Consider the following 533-nt stretch of genomic DNA (forward strand, 5'->3'; position numbering starts at 1 on the left):
CCTTCCCCTCCCTTCCCTTCCCCTCCCTTCCTCTCCCCTCCCCTCCCCTCCCTATGCTTTCGACAGCATCTTGCTCTCTGGCCTGGGTTGAAATACAGTGGCACGATCACGGCTCACTGCAACCTCGACTGACCTGGGCTCAAGCAATTCTCCCAACCTAGCCTACTGAGTGACTGGGACTACATGCACATACCACCATGCCCAGTTTTATTTTTTATTTTTTTGTATTTTTAGTAGAGGTGGAGTTTTGCCATGTTACCCAAGCTGGTTTCAAATTCCTGAGCTCAAGCAATCCACCCATCTTGGCCTTCAAAAATCCTGGGATTACAGGCATGAGCCATTGCGCCTGGCCCAAAAGCTCTTTTTCTAACAGTAATATAAATTGTCTTTTACAGACTATACTCATATCATATGTTTCTTCTTTCAGAAATAGGTGTTAAGCATATCTAACATGGCATGTACAGGTATAATTCTCATTGTAAAACCATAGCCTAATTAATTTCAAATTACAATTTAAAATTCATTTTTAAGGA

The sequence above is a fragment of the Colobus angolensis genome, unplaced genomic scaffold (genome assembly GCF_000951035.1).
Source record: "Colobus angolensis palliatus isolate OR3802 unplaced genomic scaffold, Cang.pa_1.0 Scaffold86, whole genome shotgun sequence".
In the NCBI taxonomy this organism is placed as follows: domain Eukaryota; kingdom Metazoa; phylum Chordata; class Mammalia; order Primates; family Cercopithecidae; genus Colobus; species Colobus angolensis.